Genomic DNA, 21,877 nt, shown 5'->3' with positions numbered 1-21,877 from the left:
CAGGTTTTTGACCCAACAACAATGAAAAAAATTATGATATGTTTCCAAGTCAGAATGGTGAGTGACTTGAAGGGGAAATTACAGGTGGTGGTGTTACCATGCTTAGAACATAGAACATAGAACAATACAGCGCAAGCAGGCCCTTCGGCCCTCAATTATGCACCGACCTGTGAACTAATCTAAGCCCATCCCCCTACAATGTCCTATCGTCATCCATGTGCTTACCCAAGGTTTGTTTAAATGCCCCTAATGTGGCTAACTACGTTGGCAGGCAGGGCATTCCACGCCCTTACCACTCTCGGAGTAAAGAACCTGCCTCTGACATCTGTCTTAAATCTATCACCCCTCAATTTGTCGCTATGCCCCCTTGTACAAGTTGACGTAATCATCCTAGGAAAAAGACTCTCACTGTCCTCCTTATCTAATCCTCTGATTATCTTGTATGCGTCTTTTAATAACCTCTTAGCCTTCTTCTCTCCAATGTGCACAAACCCAAGTCCCTCAGTCTTTCCTCATAAGACCTTCGCTCCAGTCCAGGCAACATTCTGGTAAATCTCCTCTGCACCAATGGTTCCACATTCTTCCTGTAACAGGGCGACCAGAACTGTATACAATATTCCAAGAGAGGCCACACTCGCATTTTGTAGAGTTGCAGCATGACATCACCGCTCCTTAACTCAATCCCTCTACCAATAAAACCTTACACACTTTATGCCTTCTTAACAGCACTTCCAACCTGGGTGGCAACATTCAGGGATCTATGTACATGGACACCACTATCCCTCTGCACATTCATACTACCAAGAATCTTTCCATTGACCCAATATTCTGCCTTCCTGTTATTCTTCCTCAAGTGAATCATGTCACATTTATCTGCATTGAACTCCATTTGCTACCTCTCAGCCCAATTCTGCAGTTTATCCAAATCCACCTGCAACCTACAACATTCTTCCACACTGTCCACCACTCCACTGACTTTATTTGATTAGATTAGATTAGATTACTTACAGTGTGGAAACAGGCCCTTCAGCCCAACAAGTTCACACCGACCCTCCGAAGAGCAACCCACCCAGACCCATTTCCCTACATTTACCCCTTCACTTAACACTATAGGCAATTTAACATGGCCAATTCACCTAACCTGCACATTTTTTGGACTGTGGAAGAAACCGGGGCACCCGGAGGAAACCCACACAGACACGGGGAGAATGTGCAAACCCCACGCCTGAGGTGGGAATTGAACTCGGGTCTCTGGCGCTGTGAGGCAGCAGTGCTAACCACAGTGCCACCGTGCTGCCCACTGCCACCGTGCTGCCCACATGGAGAGAATGTGCAAAATCCACACAGACAGTCATCCGAGGCTGGAATCGAACCTGGGACCCTGGTGCTATGAGGCAACAGTGCTGACCACTGAGCCACCGTGCTGCCCCTAGTGTCATTTGCAAACTTACTAACCCATCCAACTTTGCCTGCGTCCAAGTCATTTATAAAAATAACAAACAGCAGTGGTCCCAAAACAGATCATTGTGGCACACCACTAGTAACTGGACTCCAGGCTGAATATTTTCCATTAACCACTATTCATTGTCTTCTGACAGAAAGCCAGTTTCTAATCCAAGCTGCTAAATCACCCTCAATCCCATGCGTCTGCATTTTCTCCAACAGCCTCCTATGTGGAACCTTATCAAAGGCTTTACTGAAGTCTATGTACACCATGCCAACTGCCCTACCCTCATCCACATGCTTGGTCACCTTCTCAAAAAAACCAATGAGGTTTGTGAGACATGACCTGCCCTTGACGAAACCATGTTCACTATCTCCAATCAAACTGTTGCTTGCTAGATGATTATAAATCCTATCTCTTATAATCCTTTTCAAAACCTTTCCTACAACAGACATAAGGCTCACTGTCTATAATTACCTGGCTCATCTCTGCTGCCCTTCTTGGACAAGGGTGCAACATTTGCAATCCTCCAGTCCTCAGGTACTAAACCTGTAGACAATAATGACTCAAAGATTAAGGCCAAAGACTCCACCATCTCCTCCCTAGCTTCCCAGAGAATCCTCAGATAAATCCCATCTGGCCCAGGGGACTTACCTACTTACATACATTCTAGAATTGGTAACACCTCCTCCTTACTAATTTCAGTCCTTTCAAGTCTAATATCCCATATCGCAGTCTTCTCCTCTAGAATATTCTCCTTTATTTGAGTGAAAACAGATGAGAAATATTAATTTAGCACCCGTCTGATCTCCACAGGGTCCACACACAGCTTCCCACTTCTGTCTTTGACTGGCCCTATTCCTACCCTGGTCATCCTTTTATTCCTCACATACCTATAGAAAGCTTTAGGGTTCTCCTTTATTCTACCTGCTAAAGACTGCTCATATCCCGTCTTTGCTCTTCTTAACTCTCTTTAAATCCTTCCTAGCTAATTTGTAACTCTCCATCGCCTCATCTGAACCATCTCATCTCAACGTCACATAAGCCTCCCTCTTCTGCTTAATACGAGATACAATTTCTTTAGTAAACCATGGCTCCCTTACCTTATCACTTCCTCCCTGCCTGACAGGGACATATCTATCAAGGACAGGCAATATCTGTTCCTTAAACCAGCTCCACATTTCGATTGTCCCCATCCCCAGCATTTTGCCACCCCATTCTATGTGTCCTAAATCTTGCCTAATCGCATTGTAGTTGCCCTTCCCCCATCTATAACTCTTGCTCTGTGGCATGTATCTATCCCCTTCTATTGCTAAATTAAGCATAACTGAACTATGGTCAGTTTCTCCAAAGTGCTCACCAATCCACTAAATCAAACACATGGCCTGATTCATTACCAAGTTCAGATCCAGTGTGGCTTCCCCTCTTGTCTGCCCTTCGACATACTGTGTCAGGAAACCCTCTGCACACACTGGACAAAAACTGATCCATCAAACTTACTAGAGTTGTAGCATTTCCAATCAAGATAAGAATGGTGTTGGAAAAGCACAGCAGGCCAGGCAGCATCCCAGGAGCAGGAAAATCAATGTTTTGGGCAAAAGCCCTTCACCAGGAATGAAAGGCTTTTGCCCAATACATTGATTTTCCTGCTCTTTGAATGCTGCCTTGCCTGCTGTGTTTTTCCAGCACCACTCTAATCTTGACTCTAATCTCCAGCATTTGCAGTACCCACCTCCACCATATAACATTTCCAGTCAATGTTGGGGAAGTTAAAGTCCCCCATAATGACCATCCTGTTCCTTTCACTCCTGCCCAGAATTGTTTTGCCAATCTTCTCCTCCACATCCCTGGAACTTTGCAAAGGTCTTTTAAAAACTCCCAGCAGTGTGACCTCTCCTCTCCTGTTTCTAACCTCAGCCCATACCACCTCAGTAGACAAGTCCTCGTGAAAAGTTCTTTCAGCCACTGTTATACTGTCCTCGACTAACAAAACCACACTTCCCCCTCTTTTACTGTCTTCCTTGATCTTGATGAAAGATCTAAACCCTGGAAACTGCAACATCCATTCATGACCCAATACTATCCATGTCTCCGAAATGGCCACAACATCTAAGTCCCAGGTACCTATCCATGCTGCAAGCCCACCTAACTTATTCTTAATACTCCTGGCATTGAAGTAGACACATTTCAAACCAGATTGCTGTCTGCCAGCACATTCCTGTGGCCGTGAAATCCTGTCCATGTCCTCCCTACTCTCATCCTTCTGCGGACTGGAACTACTCCACAGGTTCCCAACCCCCTGCTGAGCACAAGTTTCCCTTGTGCTTCTATATGAAAGGAGTCATGGGTTTGGAAGGTGCTGTCTAAGGACCTTTCATGAATTTCTACAGTGAATCTTGTAGATGGTACATACTGCTGCTTCTGAGTGTCCCTGGTGGAGGGAGTAAAAGCTTGTGGATGTGGTGCCAATGAAGCAGACTGCTTTGTCCTAGATGGTGTTGAGCTTCTTGAGTGTTACTGGGGTTGCAATCATCCAGGCAAGTTGGGAATATTCCATCACACCTGACTTGTGCCTTGTAGACAACAGATAGGTTTTGGGGAGTCAAGAGATGAGTTACTTGCTGCAGTATTCCTAGCCTCTGACCTGCTGCAGCCACTGTGTTTATGTGCCAAGTCTAGTTGAGTTTCTGGTCAATGGTAATCCCCAGGATATCGATAGTGGGGGATTCAGTGATGGTAACCCAATTGAATGTCAAGGGGAGGGAGTGAGATTGTCTCATTTTGGTGATGGTCATAGCCTGGCATTTAAACGGATGAATGCTGTTTGCCATTTGTCAGCTCAAGCCTGGATACTGCCCAGATCATCTTGCATTTAAACACAGACTGCTTCAATATCTGAGGGATCATGAATTGTGCTGAACATAATGCAATCATTGGCAAACATGCCCACTTCTGACCTTATGATGTCAGGAAGATCATTGATGAAGCAGCTGAACATCATTGGGCCTGCGTTACTACCCTGAGGAACTCCTGCAGAGATATCCTGGACCTGAGATGACTGACCTTCAACAACCATGACCATCTTCCTATGTGTCAGTTACAACTCCAACCACCAGAAACTCTGCCCCGATACCCATTGATTCCAGCTTTGCCAAGATACCCTGATGCCACACTCAGTCGAATGCAGCCTTGATGCCATGCGGTGTCACTTTTACCTCACAGCTGGAATTCAGCTCTTTTGTCGGTGTTTGAACCAAGACTATAATGAGTTCAAGAGCTGAATGGCCCTGATGGAAGCCAAACTGGACATCACTGAACATTGTTAATTGGTCCTGCAGTTATATTTCAACGTGCATTTACATTGTAGCTTTAATATAGAATTACTACACTTCAGAAACAGGCTATTTGGTTCACTGAGTCTGCACCAACCCTCCTAACCTACATATTCCTGGACACTACGGGCAATTTAGCTTGGCCAATCCACCTACCTTGCACATCTTTGGGCTGTGAGAGGATACCAGAGCACCTGGAGGAAACCCACACAGACATGGTGAGATTGTGCAAACTCCATACAGATAGTCACCCATGCCCCTGTTGCTGTGAGGCAGCATGCTCACCACTGAGCCACCATGCCAACCCTAAACATCCTAAAGCATCCTAAAGCATTTCGCAGTCAAGTTAGGAAAATAATTTGACATTGTGTCAAGTAAGGTGGCATTTGGGCAGGTTACCAAAGATTTGCTCCAAGAGATTTGTTTCAGTAAGTGTCTTAAAGAGGGAAGAGAGAAAGAGGAAGTGAGTGAGAGAGAAATTTACAAAGAGAATGCCAGAGTTTAGGGCCTAAGCATTTGTAAGCATGACAACCAGTAGTAATATTATGAGGATAATTAAGAGGCCAGAATTGAATAGACACTAAGGGTTACAGAGATGGAGGACATTACAGAGATAGGTGAGGTCAGATCATGCAGGAATCTGAGAAAAAAGAATGAAAATGTTAAAATCAAAGAGCTTTGCAGGATCTGGAGCTAAGGTCAGTCAGAAAGTACAGAGGTGAAGAATGAGTGGAACTTGATGCAATTTGGAAAATGCTCACACCATAATTAATACAAGAGAATCCTTCATTCAGACCAAGAGTTGTGTCTATCATGCAATACACCATCCTGTGTGCCTCAAATTTAATCAGAAAGAAAATACGAGATGGTACATTCAGCTCCTACTTTAGTTCTATTTGTTTCTATAAAATGGCTTCTGTGTAGCAACATTACCCCAAATAGCATCGTGTTTGTTCAGCACTTTTTAATGATACAGCCAGATACCAAGGCTGAAAGAAACATTTATTGATCCAGGCATTGTGCGTTCACATTTCTACCTGAATGTATAAGGCTTGGAAGGACAGCACTGCATACTTTCGAGTACAGTGCTTTATTTTTCATTATTCGCTGTCAATCTCCAAAAGAAGAAAACACTTGTTTTTTTCTTAATTCCAAGCATTGCTTTCACGCAAAAGTTAGATTTCTACTATCACTAGAAGTGTAAATTTTATTCCCTCCGAATAACATTCTGGGCATGCCTACTTCATTAGGTCCACAGTGGTTCAAGAAAGTGCTCACTGCTATCTTCTCAAGGACAATTAGGTATTGGAACTAAATACTGACTTTGTCAGCAAAACTCACATCCCATGAACCAATTAAATCATGACATATTAACGAAAGTGATATGTTACCATGAATGTGACACTATGAATATGAAATAAATGAAAGCGTGTTTCCAGGCTGGTGGGAGAAGGTAAGAGAACTGAAAACGAGAACGGTTTGCTACTCTTTATATCTAGAGATGAAAGAAAATCAGTGAAATGTCTCATGTTAATTTAAATTATGCCTCAAAGTTTAATGTATCATTAACTTTAAATCACTTATTCTCAGTAATCTGAGTAAATGAAAAGACATCCGGTACAAAGTGCAAAGTACAGCATCTGCCTGGCAACTGCACACATCGGAAAGAAAATGAGTCACTTCAAAACCATTGTTTCAAATGTTTAGACTCACAAGTAGATTGGAATTTTGCTACAAGGTTAAACTCATGTTGCACAGTTTAGTACAAATGAAGTGATAAAATGTAGAAGTTTTCATGTTGAACTTCAAATAGGTTAAACAATTGTAAACCCAATGTGCTATGTGCCAGCTGCAAATTTACAACACATGCAACTTTGCTGTTGCATTGCAAATATGGGCATAAATCTGCGCTTTGTTTGCCTTGTAACCTTCTTCATGCTGCTTCTTCAATTTTACCATGACACCATAACAAAAGACTGAGGCACAACACAGCCGAAACACAGCAGACTTCTTAAAAGAAAGTTAAAACAAATTAAAAGAAAAAGCAGCTGCAGCTTGCACAAAGTGAAAGGAAAAAGAAATGCCCACAACTAACGCTTTGACTAGATCTCATTACTCTGAAATACTTTGGAGAGAATTAAGATCCAATTTTTTAGCTATGTGTATTTCTTATACAATTTAAAGACATTTTGAGATGTCTGCTAAAGCCATATTAAATTGCACAACTTTTATTGCTAATATCCTCCACATAGAAAACAGTAGGTTCAAATGAAAGAATAAACTATTGCAGTAAAATGAAAAATATATAAGAAAAGGCATTTGGATAAAACTTCTAAATCTATTGATTAAAAATATTAAGTCAAATATTTGGAAGATATCTTACCTCTTCCCAAAATAGATAAAAACAAACAAGAGAGCCAACTAGCGTCAGGGAGGTAATTCCACCTGTTGGCAAACCTACAAGCTTTCTCCTAAAGAACTACTTTTATCAGATACCAAAATGTCAATATACTGATCCCACAAGCGAGTTTAACTTTTGACAGTCTGCTTCAGATCAGAGACAGGAATAACATGTTTACACTGTCTATATTTGAGACGACAAATGACATTGAAAACTTACCTCTGCACTGAAAGGAATTGCCTAGAGTTACATTTTGTTCAAACAAAAAGTGCTCTGAGAACAACATCCAGATCAAATGCGTTGCAAGTGAATTAACAAACCTCACCTGTCCATAAAGAAAAAGACTGGAGCTAGATAGATTTAAATCCTTTCTCCAATCTCTGTGTTTTACCTAGTGGCATTCTCGAGAATGTATACAAACTGGTATTTTCTCATTTGCCCACTAATGATTCATAACTTACACATTCTTCAGTCAGTCACACTGCAAAGAATTAACCACAGTTTAATGGCCCAAACCCAGCCCACAACTTGCATTTTCCACTGGCATTACGTTGGCATAACAGAAGTAAGGCAAATTTAGTACAAAAATTCATTAGGGTGTTTGTAAATAAGTTGTAGTTTTGAATAGTTGACTAGTCAATTGCTTGATTTTTTTTTTGTCAAAATGGTTGGCTTCTTGTGCTTATTTATGCTTCATTTGAAATAGGAGATAAATCATTTGCAAGAAATCTTGACTTCTTCTATCTCCCATTTCTGGCAAAGAACACAAATTATTTTCTCCAAACGTTGGTGGTTTCACAAGATGTTTTCTCCTGCATCCCCAGGAATGTAATACACGCAATTAGTTATTGGTTTCACCTGTAAACATCTCCCTACCATGAATGACTTCACTAAATACACCCTTTGTGAATTCAAAACACATTTCATGTGTTGTTTAGGAGTCAAACTATTACTTACAAATGTCAACAAAATTACAGAGTCTGGCAGTGTTGACTGTTTGCAACTAAGCCCCAGTGTTCTGTAAAATTTTTTCAGTAAATCATATTTTTCTGGAATATCTATACTCATTGAAAGAGATACTTCTTTATTGAATAAGTTTAACTTGAAAAATTATCCAGAAGTCAAGTATCTGTCAGTTTTGCTATCTTTTTTCCAAACATCTCTTAAAAAAAGAGCTGTACCTAAATAAAAACAGATGACTAGACCATTAGTCTTCCCTGAGCCTATTTACTAAAATAAAGAACAGGTCTAAAATCTAACATTGTCCATTTATTTGATTAAAACATATCTAAAAATTATATTTCCAAGAAGCTTATTTGTTTAAAATCAACATGATGCAGCCTATAACACCTCTCATGCTATTTTCATTATTATGATAGTAATTGATACTGTGAAGAAATTACATATATTCTTAAGGTAGTTTGAATAACAGCAAACATTGTCTTGAGAGAGGGCCAATATTTTTTTTGTTTACTACTCTGTTATAGCCCTAGTTTCTTTGGAATTTCTGCCATTGCACCACTGGATTTGTTGTTTCAGCTGCTGCATTTGCAGTTTCTCCTGCACCTCCACTGATGTTGTAGTGGCTCAGTGGCAGAAAGATTCAGGAGGTTTAAGACCTTTATAGCCTGTTTTACTTTTCAGGTATCTCATATATATTTGTTTTTTGTAGCCTGTCGGTCAGATACCCCTTACGGTTTATGGACATGGTGCGTGTGTGCATGTGTTTGTTTGTTTGTTTGTTTTCAGGTCTTCATTGTACAATTTGTGTTGCCTGCATCCAATCTAATTGATAGTGAGACAAATCCATTCAGGAAAACATAATCTGCAAGTGGCCTTACTAATCAAGTTAAAGAGACCGCCAAGAAAATTATATATAAAATGCCGATTATATATGGAGCTGGCAGGAGCAGAGAATGCCTCAACCTGTGTCCATGGCAGCGTTATGACCATAGACGACTCCACTTCCCAAGTGCATCTCTATCCCCTATCCTCTTCCCTCTCACCCAATTGCCTGGTGGGAAAACCTGTAAAAAGCCTGTATTAAGGGGAACTTAATGTACTGGTTTTAATGGATCTCCATTTTTAAAAAAAACAGTACTCACTCATGGGTTATGGATGAATGAACATTCATTGCACTCTCCGAGTTGCTCTTGAGAATGTGGCAGCGAGCTGCTTTCTTGACCTGCTGCAGTCCCCATTCTGTAAGTTGACTCACAAATCCCTTAAGGAGGGAATTCCCAGCAACAACGAAAGAATGGCAATACATTTCTAAGTTAGGGTGTTGAGTGCCTAAGGGGATATGCAGGTGATGGTGTTCCCATATATCTGCTGCCCTTGTCTTTATAGACACTAGTAATCATGGGTTTGGAAAGTGCTGTCTAAGGATCTTTGGGTAATTTCTGCAATATACCTTGTAGATGGTACACGCTGCTGCTACAAGGCATCGGTGGTGGAGGGAGTGGATGTTTGTGGATGTGCTGATGCCCGAAACGTCGAATCTCCTGTTCCCTGGATGCTGCCTGACCTGCTGTGCTGTTCCAGCAATAAAGTTTCAACTGATGATTAAGCATACTGCTTTATCCTGGATGGTTTCAAGCTTCTTGAATATTGTTTGAAATGACAAGTCAGATCAGCATGTCTCAGTTATCCATTTAATTGTATTTTTCCCTTTTTTTGTCTCTGCCAGGGAAATGCCTGGAGGCAGCCAACTCATCTTGTACTCAGTGATATCATGTAATTGAGACATGAGGCCCAATATCAAGTGTGCATCAGGCCTATCTGTTCAGATAGACAGATTGCTCCCTATGTCTACAGTACTTTCCACTGACAGTAAATATATTTCTAGAACCAAGGCTGAATAAATCAATCTTAACAAATTTAAGAAATCTTTCATCTTCACTGATAGCCCATTGTACAACTTGCCTGATGTATATTCCATAGACATTTGAAACTCAACCATAGATCCAATTATGCTTCTCCATTAAATTGGATTCACGATTCAAGGGATGACCGTAAACAGTAATGAAAATTTACCAAGAATAAAACAAAGAACTGAAACAATGAAATTTCTCAAACTATTCTTTTGATGTCTTTGGACCTCCACTTGGATATTTACCTTTATGGATAAAAAAAAGGCTCAAAACATTCCCACAATTAAACCTGTTCATAAGAATGTTTTGAGCCTTCATCAACATCTTTATTTGAAGATCATTTAATTTTCTGAAAAGCTATAACTCCTTCAGTCTCAATGCTGAGATTATGTACTTCAGCAATTTCCAGCCATTTCTTCCCCTCAGCATTTCCCATGCCTAATGCCAGATTTCATTCCCCTTCCAAAACGGTTTGGATTTTTTTTTGCCATGTTAATTTCCACTTGCACATGATTTTAGTAGTTGATTTTAACCTTACTGAAAATCCTCTTGCAAGGATGCCTACCTTGAAGAAGTTCTCCTCTCTGCATAAGAATCTCAGTGAATATCTCTCCACCCTGGAGGCTTCCTGCCTCTATTCCTGATGAAGGGCTTTTGCCTGAAACGTCGATTTTTCTGTTCCTCGGATGCTGCCTGACCTGCTATGTTTTTCCAGCACCACTCTGATCTATACCCATGATTTTAGAATGTCTTGATTATTTTATCTCCACTAATCTTCTTAACAACATTCTGGTCCTTCTATCTACTAATGTCCAAGTGATGATGTGGGGTGCCTGTGTTGGACTGGGATGGACATAGTCAAAAGTCACATGACATCAGGTTATTGTCCAACACATTTATTCAAAATCACAAGCTTTCATAGCGCTGCCCATTTGTCAGGTGCAATGAAGGGACAGCATTCCAAAAGCTTGTGATTTCAAATAAACCTGTTGGACTATAACCTGATGTCATGTGACTTTTGACAATGTTCAAGTATACATTGTATCAATGCCCTAGATCCTCCCTGCCAAGTATCCTTTCAGCCCTTTCTCATTCCTTGCCTTTCCTCCATACAACCAAAACACAGCTTGACCTCTGTCTTCCTTGACGCCAATTTTCCTGACTGCTCCAACTTCCAGTCTGATTCACCTTCCTCCAAGACACAGCCTACACCAAAAATACAAATGAAGAAAATCATACAATAGCTATTCAAAAGTTTCTACACCAGAAAATATTTATAAAAGCAACAATTTTCAGTAAGAAGTGCAACATGAAAAAATGGTCAAATATTTTACCCTCAAATTCAATGTTAGAAAAAGCACAGAGGCACTCCTACATCCTTCTTTCTCACATGTAATCCAGTGGAACAAAACAACTGGGCGGCACGGTGACCCAGTGGTTAGCACTGCTGCCTCACAGCGCCAGGCGACTGACTGTGTGGAGTTTGCACGTTCTCCCTGTGTCTGCGTGGGTTTCCTCCAGGTGCTCCGGTTTCCTCCCACAGTCCAAAGATGTGAAGTAATCTAATCTAATCTAATCTAAAGTAATCTAATCTAATCTAATCTAATGGCCAGCTCAAAAATATTTCATTCAACCAAAACCAAGCTCAAGCAAGAAAATGACAATAATATGAGTTGAGGGAAGTCAGATTCAATCACAGAATTTCCAAGAAGAAGTTCCAGGAATGGGCTTCAGCCAAAGTAAGGGTGAAACATGGCAGAAGTCATGAAAGACAACTTTGGTAGCAACACTGATATGACAAGGAAAAATCTCACTAGTTTTACACTTGCCAGCAGCCAAACACCAAAAGTTTTAGGGTTTTTACTTTCCTTGGACAGCAACAACAAATGCAATGTTACAAATTAGTCTATAATTAATATTTCAGAGGATTGAATAATAACAAACTCAACAGACGCAATGAATTATTTGTTGCCTGAGTGGTTTGGCCTGGATTCCTATTAAATAATAAAGGTATAAAATAAACAGACCCAACTGAAAAATCACTCAAAACAATTTGGATCTGATGACTGATGACTTGTTCATAGACAAAGTCATGAACAAAACAAAATTTTAATTTAGACAAATACATTTGGATTGCATTGTAGTCAAGGCTTCCTATCAAGAAAAATTATTTTATTTTTTAATTGAAGCTTCAGTCAAGGCTTTCATTTCAATAACTTAAAGCAATTAATTAGAACAACATACAATATCAAACTTCTTAACTTGGAACTCGACAGATTTAATTCCACGGTGTAGCCATAATTTCTCATTTCCATGCTTCTGGTATTTATCTGACCTGTGTCCTAAACAACCCACAAAAGGGCTACTTCATTGACTCCTGGCATGGTCGATCCTGGATTCCAGCATTAGGACTGCACACAACTGGGCCATAGAATTCACTCCTACATATTCAGTGTCGACAGCAGTAAGGCGACGGTGCCATATCTGCACAGCCCATCACCTCAAGGTACGTTATGCATATTACCATTAAATCAGCCTGATTGCCTTCAGAGAATCAATCCATAAGGAAGCTTATAAAACATTATTTGAATACTGTCAGAAATAAAGGGAAAAAAATACAAATAAAGAATTTACCAGGCAAGAGATAGATATCTTTTTTAGCGGTTGACTTAGTACTTGATAAAGAATTTGCAGAAATGCAAAAAAAAAGTTGAAAGGATTCAATCAATGGTCCTGTCTGTTCAAGTTAAGTGTATTCATGATAGAGCAATTCATAATCAGGCTTAGTGTGAGAAGGTTATTATTATAGCTACAAGAAATGCTTTGAAACACGTGGCATGGAATAGACCTAATTATGACATAGAATGAAGTGCCAAGTGGGTTTATGTTTGTTAGTCTATGTTGAACTGGTTGTATACAAAATTGTTCAGAAATAAATAGGTTCCAAACAAACAGCATTGATAAATCTATGTGGTACGTTATGGTTATGTTACTCTCACTGGCACTCAGGCATGTAATTACAAATTCAATGAGAGGTAAGTGTCCATTCCATCATATTAACACTCAATATAGTTTTCATGATTAATATTTGTTAACAAATATGTTAAAACAACTTAGTCATTTCAAAGTGCAAGTGCAGACCATGTTGAAAATAAAAAATTGACTGAAGAAACTAAACTGTCACAAAAACCAACTAATTGGTGATAACAGGTTATAATACAATCATTTGGGGAAACAATCCAGTGCTCTTATGTCTTCTTGACTATGTGTGATGTCAGACCCACGTCAATGTGGTTGATTCTGAAATGGTCTAACTAAACATTTAAAATATGTAAATAAGAATATAGCATGATATGTTTTATGATAGTGATAGAAATAGTTTATCAAATTTGGATTCCCCTCATCTGATATTAATGTCTCTGACTTTTCATGAACTAAACTGATTTTAAAAAGAGAAATCACTAACTCAAGATGGCCATTATAATCACCTGACTTGGGTTGAGTGCGTTCATGAAATCATCAATAAACAAGACCCAGTCTGAACTTAACTTGTCACCAATATGATTGAAATCAGTCACTCAGATCTATATCTCCTGTTTTATTTACAACTGTCTGAACATATCAAATGTTGGGATGGAATATTTAACTGCAGATTATCAAGCTTAAAATAACAATAAAGCCAGATACATAATTACAAAACTGAACTGTACTTCAGACAACAGTTTTTGGGTAAAACAGAGAGATGATTGGTGGATTTAACAGCAAATCTGAAGGGATTACTCTCTTTCTCTCTCTCTCTCTGCCTCTTAGAAGAAACACCTTGTGAAAGCCACATCAGAAAAACATCCATTCAGTATGAAGTCAAATTTTGCTACTGAAGAAGATTCCAGTCGCTAATAAACAATTGTGGTGTCAGGTTAAACCTAATACCTCAAAAACTCTAAGGACACAGATTTTATGCAGTTAAAAACATGTTTTCATACTAGATGCTCTTCTCTTTTTTTAAACTTTATGTACATATTTTATATTTTTTCTGAAAGTAATAGAATTACTCTTGTTTTCACTTGAGAGAAATATTGTCATTGGCTCCTTACTCTTGACTAATACTGAGTTTTCATCAAAATATGATACTGTTGTATGCTTAAAAAGAATTAAAATCTTCATTACAGCCAACCGAGTGAGTTAAAAAGAAGAAAGCCAATTCACCTTCTCACCTGGTCATGACACAGGTTACCAAGACTAGGATTCAGTCACAACAATTTTCTTTCTCCTCTTTAGGGTCCAACTAGTTCATGCCAACCATACTTCCAAACTGACTTAGTCCCACCTGCCTACACTTGGCCTATATCCCTCCAAACATTAATTTTTGTTGAGTTTCACTGAGGGCTTCTCTCCCGTGAGGCTTACTAAGATGTTTCACCGTAGCATCTCATCCATCAGGACCAACAGCCATTAGGGATATAATTTTACCAGAAATGCCCATATCCCATGAATAAGTATGAAACAAATTGATTTTGTGAAAAGAAGGAGTGAGTACAAATGAGAAATTTGCATATATTCTCAAGCGGGAAAAGATTGGAGCCGATTTCTGCTACAAATAGAGCGATAACACCACTGTATATAAAAAATATAAGTTAGAAATGGTGATCTTGCAGATGAATAGTGCAATGAAGCTTAACTGCAAAATTAATTTCTTGATTGACAAATTCAAAGACAAAAATGTAGGAATATGTTGCCTTCCCCCTTTTCGACTAGCCTTTTGATGTGTGCTATTGATAAACTCAACAATTAGATTTTAACCCTCGCCTCCGCTAGAAATACTCAGTAGAATCAGTGCATCCATCTTTTGTAAAAGAATAGCTTACACATGAAAAATTGAGAATTGACTATCGGCTTTTCTGGTATATGGTATAACTACATGATGGCCTTTATAGACAATCAACAGCTGAATTCTAACATAATTAGTTAAGAATATGGACCTCAAACAGTCATTTTAAAATACACTGTAGACCCCTTTGTTAAGGTCCCTTTTGTTAAAGAGACCTACATCCCTCTAACCAGACATCTAACTTGGGGTACCTTAATGAGCCCTATGATTCACTGGATAGTGGTCAGGAATAAGAAATCCTCACTGAACTTTAGTTATTGAACCTTAGCTGAAAAATTCATCTAATGAGCAAATATCCATTGAAGCGTAAATAGCCTTATCATCACTAATAAATATATTCTTATTCATGCATAAGGTGATATTAATATAAATATGTGTACAAGAAGAGTTAAACTTGTTCTCCTAGTGCCTGAGTTATTCTAACTTGCATTTTCCCAAAGCCTGGAATGATTTGAATTCTGTTTCCACTGTGCAAAAGTGAAATATGCAAAACAAGCTAATTATACAAGATTTATGAAAATGTAAAGAAGCTTCTAGGTTGCATTCACCTCAGAATACTTCATTCAATAATGAAAGATTATTGGAGAATATAAATTAGAATGGAAAATCCAAAATAGTATGCTAAGTCTCAATGTTAGACTCAGAGAGTCATATTGTATGGAAACAGATACTTGGTCCAACCAATCCATGCTGGCCGTAATCCCAAACTAAACTAGTCCCACATTCCTTCACTTCACCAATATCCCTCCAAATATTAATTTTGTCGAGTTTCACAAAGCGCTTTTCTCCCATGAGGCCGAGTGAGTTTTTCACTATATCATCCCAAACTTACTTCAATAACTATCAACCACACCTCTACAGCACCCTTTGCATACAATGCTAGCCCAAATCTACTACTCCTCATAGTCAGAAGAACTCACCACTGACTGGATATCCCAGAATAGACTGGAACCTCTGACACCAGGGCCACCTTTAACTCCAGTCTAAAAATGGCCAAGTTTAGGTATTGTGGAGATGCCCTTCACTGGTAATTTAATGAGAAAGCAAATCCAAGAGCTGCAGTGCATGACACATAGCTGACACATTCTACCACACGCAGCACCTTTTTCTTGCCCCAATTACTGTTTGGTCACACAGTTTACCTGCCCTTAGCCACATCCCATCCTCCCATCCTCTCTAAGTCACCTCTACTCTGTCTCCAATGCCCACTACAGGCTTGCAAGCTATCATTGTTCTGTGGGGGATTGTCACAGACAGTCAAGCACTCAGCTATTTCCAAAAATGAGTTTGTATTTACAGCCATTGAAAGTGAACATAAGCAAAATGATTCGAGGCTGTAGTTCACCCACAAACTAAATGAATAAATGAAAAGCAGGTATAGCGTCCCGAAATGTGGAAACAGGCCATTTGGCCAAACAAGTCCACACCAACCCTCCAAAGAGTATCCCACCCAGACCCATTCCCATACATTTACCCCAATTAACCTAACCTGCACACTGTAGGCAATTTGGCATGGCCAATTCACCTAACCTACACATCTTTGGACTGTGGGAGGAAACCCATGCAGACACAGGGAGAATGCGCAAACTCCACGCAGACAGTCACCCAAGGCTGGAATAGAACCTGGGTCCCTGGTGCTGTGAGGCAGCAGCACTAACCACTGAGCCACGGTGCCGCCCATGCTGACCAACTATGGGAGTCAGTGGGTTTGGAGAAGATAGTGGGAATAAGCTGGCCACCAACATTCATTACAATCCTATCAATTCTCATGGTTTACTTGACTATACAACCTTACACCCTGCTTCTAATAAAGTCTCCATTCAATTCTCCCAATTCCTCCGTCTGCTTCACAACTGTTCTGATGATGCCAACTTCAACAAAATGGCCTCTGAAATGTTCACTTTCTTCATCAACCAAGGATTCCCGCAGTTGACAGTGCCTCTCAGCCAGTTCTCCGACCCATCTCTCACTGCAGCCCTCATTCCTTCTCTTCCCTCCCGGAACAGCAATAGGATCACTTACTACCCCACCAACAACCACATTAGCCACCATTTCCACCACCACCAGCAGATTGCCACCCCCAGGCTCATATTTCCTTCCCCTACCTTGTCAGCCTTCCACAGGGACTGTTCCTCCTAGGACACCTTGGTCCACTCCCCTCCACTCCCAACATCTCCCCACACCCTCATAGCAACTCCCCATGCATTTCCAGAATGTGTAAATCCTACCCATTTACTTTCTCCTTCTTCACTATCCAAGAGTCCAGACGTATCTTCCAGATGAAGCAACAATTTACCTGCAGTTTACTCAATCTAGTCTCCTGTATTTGACACTCACAATGTGGTCTCGTCCACGCTGGGCAGATGAAATGAAGACTGGGTGATCGTTTTGCAAACTATCTATGTTCTCTTGACAAAAATAACTCTGAGCTTCCCATTGCCCATTACTTCAACACACCATCAGGTTCCCTGGCTTACATCGCTGTCTCAGGCTTGCTGCTGTGCTCCAGCAAAGCTCAGCCCAAGCTAGGAGAGCAGCATTTCATTTTCTGGATGGGGATGTTGCAGCTTTCAGCATTCAATATCAAATTCAATAATTTTAGGGCCTGAGCACCTTCTCCCATGTGCTTACTCCAAACCCCATATACCAGGCCTTATCATCACCAGGCTCCTACCGCAACCAATCCACTGTCAGCCACTAGTAGCCCCCATTAGCACCAATCATTCTCCAGGCTGTCCTTCATGCATTCCTTTTCATGTTCAAATTACCTCTCTCTCATTCCATGAGTTCTGAATGCTTCCCATCCTATCCTCACATCAAACATGGAAGTTCACTTTATGTAGTAGTGAATGTCATTGTACTCACAGAGCACATATAGAGGGGATTAGTTCTGTGCCCTACAATGCCCTTGGAAGCTTTGCTAGTACTGTGTACATTATAAGAAATATCCACCTCTTCTTAAGTCAGTGTTGATAATATCTGCTGCATTGAGATTGTTATGTGAAATTTACAAAGACATGGTGGACAGTGCCTGTGACCAACATTTGCAGCGCAATATTTTCAGACCACATGCATTACACATGCTTAATGATATGATTGTAAATGAAGTGTAGCAGCATTTTGCAATGGCATGTTAGCTCCTATCTAGAGTAAATGATGTCCATGCTTTTGCTGATCACATGGAGAGTGACTCTGTTCAGCCAGGCATTTTGTGGCTGCAGATCACTTCCAGTAAAAGGTAAGTGACAGTGGATGGTAAAATAGGAATATTAATGAGGGGCGATTCACTGTTAATGAAGCTGTTAACAAGCAATAATGCCCCTTAATAGGCATCTCACCGCTGCCTATCAAGAATCTCATCTCAATGCCAAGGGCTCTGTTTGAAAATAGGAGATGTTCCCAATATCGAGAAAGGCCTGGTCTAACTTCTCAATTGTCCCATTTTTCTTATCATAGCCCACACTGTTCAGGCCTTTATCGGATTCCGCCCAAGGTCTTTGATTAGTTACTCATGGTATACTGTTCGGGAGGCTTTTTGGCTCAGTAGGTACTGGGACAGTAGTTCTGGATTCAAGTCCCACTCTAGGATTTGTTGGCCATGAAAGGTACTGTACATGGCCCAACAAGTTAACAATCAGTCTGCTAATCTTTTCAACATTTGGTCATGTTTTAATAAAGGGAGAAAAGATCGGCAAAGAATTCACCAAGCAAACATGCGTAAAAGTCTGAACAAGAAATAATGATTTCTGGAGTAAGAAACTTTTTATTTCAATTTTCCATATGTATTTAATTGCATTTTAAATATGTTTTGATAAAATTGTATTTGTACAAGAAGATAGTTGACAGCCAAACAGAGAATGACCATCAAAATAAAGAACTTCAGGAAGGACTATAGCAGCACCCTTGGAAATGTTGTAATATCAACAGGTCACCAAGAATTGAAAGCAAATTAATTTTTTAATCACTGTTCTGCTTAACATCAGGCAATGTTAACACAAATCAGTGATTGTGTCGCTCTCCAAATTGTCATAAACACCAAATTGTCATATAACTCATCAACACTGTACAGGTGAATTTACTTTTAAGCATCAAGTTTCACAGAGGGATTCTCGCCATGTGGCATATATCTTTTGCCATATCTTACCAAACTCTCCTCATTAACTGTCAACCTCATCCTTATAGCATCACTCTCGCCCAACTCTAGCCCTAAATCCACCACCTGCCATAGCCAGAACAACTCTGCATTGATGGGACATTCTGGAACTGGTTCCATCTTTAAAAAGCCATTGTGCATCTGGACAAGTACTTTTAGTCTGGCACTGCCTTGCACAATTTCTGACATTTTCCCCAGAAATAGCAAACAATGAGAAATTGATATCCTGCTTCGCGGCCAGGGATATTAGTCCAAAGTTAAAAGGTTGACATTCTCCACTCTGCCAGCATTACTGCCACTATTTTCTCTCCAATACCTCACTCTTGCTCTATCATTATTCCTGTACCCACCTCCCACCGACCTCATGCTCTACCACTCTCACTGGTGCTTGCAACATCACTCACTGTCACACATCCCAACCCTGACACCATTAATGATGCATGCTAGCTCTGTTGCCTACTCACTCGCTCAGGACACCTCCTCACCTGCACCAAAGCAATCAGCTGCGCCACTTACTTTACATCTCTTTAAAACCTGCCTCTCATTCTAGGAGGCAAATGGCCCACAATAGGCTCAAAAGAGTCAGGATAGTGGTGTGCTACCTATGATTCAGCTCCTTATCCCTTTTTTAGAGATGCTCCTGTGACTGACCATGTGCAAGCCCCTGATCTGGCATCAGAAACTGCCCGTGTCTCTGTTCTGAAGAATAGTCAGTGAACTTTAAAAATTAACTCTGTTTTCTCTCTTCAGCTGAGTTTCTTTTGCATTTTCTGTTTTTGTTTGCTCTTGACCTATTGTGCCAGGACTCCCTTACAGAAGACTGTCTCCCTTGACTTAAATGGAAACTGCTGACAACAATAACAAACTTCCTGGTTTTGTATATGTACTAAATGGCATGGTAATACAGCAGTATGGTGAGTTTGGTACATCTGTCTGAGGGGCACAGTGCAAAAGCACAGGGCAAGGCAAGGCTGGTATGAGCATCCGACAAGTGACAGACTGAGTGAACACTAAGCCAGCAAGCAAATAGTCCAGAGATGGGTAAATAGACAAGGTCTTTTCCCCGGGGTGGGGGAGTCCAGAACTCAAGGGGATAGGTGACAGGGGAAAGATTTAAAAGGGACCTAAGGGGTACATTTTTCATGCAAAGGGTGGCATGTGAAGGAATGAGCTGCCAAAGAAAGTGGTGGAGGCTGGTGCAGCTACAACATTTAAAAGGCATCTGGATGGGCATATGAATAAGAAGGGTTGAGGGATATGGGCCAAGTGCTGGTAAATGAGGCTAGATTAATTTAGCATATCTGGTCGGCATGGACACGTTTGATCGCAGTGTCTGTTTCTGTGCTGTACATCTCTACGACTCTATGCAGTCTGGACCAGTCCACGAGCTGGTACAGGTCCCTGAATTACAAACTGTCCTTAATGCATATAATGAAAGTTGCCGTTTCACCAGGAGCTGCAACACTGAAGTGCAGAATCATCCTGTAGATGGATTGGAGATGTTGCACAAAGGTTCTCAGAGGCTGACACATGTCCGCTGCCAATGGCTGTGGACATAGGGTGGCAGAGGCTTGTGTCCATGGAGTATATGCCTGAGGTGCGTGGCGGCCAACATAGAGCTCATCTGGAGCAAGTACTGAGCTGAAGTCGCCATGTACCCACTCTGACTTACATGATGAGAATTCTTGGCATCCAGATTGCTCAGGAAGGTGGGAGGAGAGGAAGCTGCATGTTAAAGAAGCAAGATGTGCAGTTAATAAGGTCATTAACAAGCAATAATTCCCTTTAATTAGCAACTTTTGCAGCTCCCAAGAAGAATCTCGCCTTGACTCCTAGAACATAGATAAAAGAAGCAGTGAGTTGCTTCTGAAAATTTGATAGGCCTTGGTGGATTTCTCACGGACTATGCCACAATTCTTGCCAAAGCCATATCTTTGACACCCCTATAAAAGATTCCACCCATAGTACGGATAACTCTTTTCCAATTTAAAACAGGCATATCAATTCCACATAGCACCATTGTTCAGAACAAATTCCTCTCTTGCAAAATCAGAAATTTACAATGAAGCAGAAATTTTCAGTGCCATACACAAGTCGTACAGGTGAAGAATCAGGAACAGACTTTATGGCTCAAAATATATTGGTGATCTTTTTGATTTCGCTGCTTGGGAAGAAAATCAACGTGTTGCATCATCCACCTGATATAGAAAGTGCAGAATTTTCAATTCCATTGATTTTAAGTTGAAACCAAACATAATCTGTATAGCCCAGAAAATACAGCTTTATTACACTAAATCAAACTCTAAATAGACTTTGATAATCACATGTAGTGACTGGATTGTGAAGAAAGGAGACTCAGCAAAGAGCAATTTGACATTCAGATCACAAAGGAAAGCCATAATGGGAGTTATGTACAGACCTCCTAACTGTGGTCAGGACCAGGGGCGCAACATGTACCAGGAAATAGAGAAGGCATGTCAGAAAGGCAAGGTCACGGTGATCATGGGAGACTTCAATATGCAGGTGGACTGGGTAAATAATGTTGCCAGTGGTTCCAAAGAAAGGGAATTCATGGAATGCTTACAGGATGGCTTTTTGGAACAGCTTGTCATGGAGCCCACAAGGGAGCAGGCTATACTGGACCTAGTGCTATGTAATGAACCAGACCTTATAAAAGATCTTAGAGTAAGGGAACACTTAGGAAGCAGCGATCATAATATGGTAGAGTTCAGTCTGCAGTTTGAAAGAGAGAAGGATGTAATGGTGTTACAGTTAAATAAAGATAA

At 40.5% G+C, this 21,877-nt stretch overlaps 1 protein-coding gene across 5 annotated transcripts in view; it reads right to left on the bottom strand.

Moving 5' to 3' along the window:
- Nucleotides 1–21,877, bottom strand: part of nckap5l (NCK-associated protein 5-like) — a 657,886-nt gene that overhangs the window by 620,484 nt on the left and 15,525 nt on the right. Inside the window, exon 1 of one of the 5 annotated variants that reach the window (XM_043694058.1) lies at nucleotides 7,503–7,549. The exons of the other annotated variants lie outside the window; for them this stretch is intronic. The gene's annotated coding sequence lies outside the window, so the exon portion shown is untranslated. Of the gene's footprint in view, nucleotides 1–7,502; nucleotides 7,550–21,877 lie in introns of those variants that run through there. 5 annotated transcript variants of the gene reach the window in all.

This window comes from Chiloscyllium plagiosum, chromosome 7 (genome assembly GCF_004010195.1).
Source record: "Chiloscyllium plagiosum isolate BGI_BamShark_2017 chromosome 7, ASM401019v2, whole genome shotgun sequence".
NCBI classification, from domain to species: Eukaryota; Metazoa; Chordata; class Chondrichthyes; order Orectolobiformes; family Hemiscylliidae; genus Chiloscyllium; species Chiloscyllium plagiosum.
The sequence above is the reverse complement of the archived record's forward strand: the minus strand, read 5'-3'. Positions and strand labels throughout refer to the sequence as shown.